Source organism: Sinocyclocheilus grahami, unplaced genomic scaffold (assembly GCF_001515645.1).
Source record: "Sinocyclocheilus grahami isolate Dianchi unplaced genomic scaffold, SAMN03320097.WGS_v1.1 scaffold631.1, whole genome shotgun sequence".
In the NCBI taxonomy this organism is placed as follows: Eukaryota; Metazoa; Chordata; class Actinopteri; order Cypriniformes; family Cyprinidae; genus Sinocyclocheilus; species Sinocyclocheilus grahami.
The window spans coordinates 417626-418175 of NW_015505810.1; the positions used below are offsets into that span (position 1 = coordinate 417626).

Below are 550 nucleotides of genomic sequence, written 5' to 3' on the forward strand. Positions count from 1 at the left end.
TTCACAACTATATTTCACAAAACTTGCTCTTTTCTTGCTGGCAGAAGCGCAGCGATGCATCATGTTCAGCAGGGTCGTTTTCAGACGGAAACAATTTCATTTTTCACTGGAAAATTAAACTGTCTATTTGTGCATCATTTGCAGTGCTGCTAGTGGCTATTAATGTGTGAATCAGACGGATGGCCTCTATAAACTAATACAGCCAGTGAGAGCGAGGGCAGGTCAGAGAGCAGCGGCACGCTTTATCTGAGTCCACACCAGCATCTTAAATATTTATTGATTTTATGAGTCGTTAACTTGCTTTTCTTTCCATTAGGATTCAGTCGAGAGGCTCATTTCGTCTGATGAATCAGAGTGATGTGGAATATAAAGTTGAGCGGTTTACCCTGCAGATTAATTATGTGCTTCACAACAGACGAGAGAAAGTGGATGACAGTCTAAAAGAACAAGACAATAAAAAGAGCTGACTTTATGATATTTATTATTAAAAGACCTTTTTATTTTTAAATGACAATCCTGAACCACTGCCATAATCACACACACACACACA

The 550-nt window shown here is 38.9% G+C and overlaps 1 protein-coding gene across 1 annotated transcript in view; it reads left to right on the plus strand.

Moving 5' to 3' along the window:
- The window catches only part of LOC107558061 (netrin receptor DCC-like), a 52335-nt gene that overhangs the window by 5353 nt on the left and 46432 nt on the right, over window positions 1-550 (plus strand). The gene's annotated exons all lie outside the window — the stretch shown is intronic.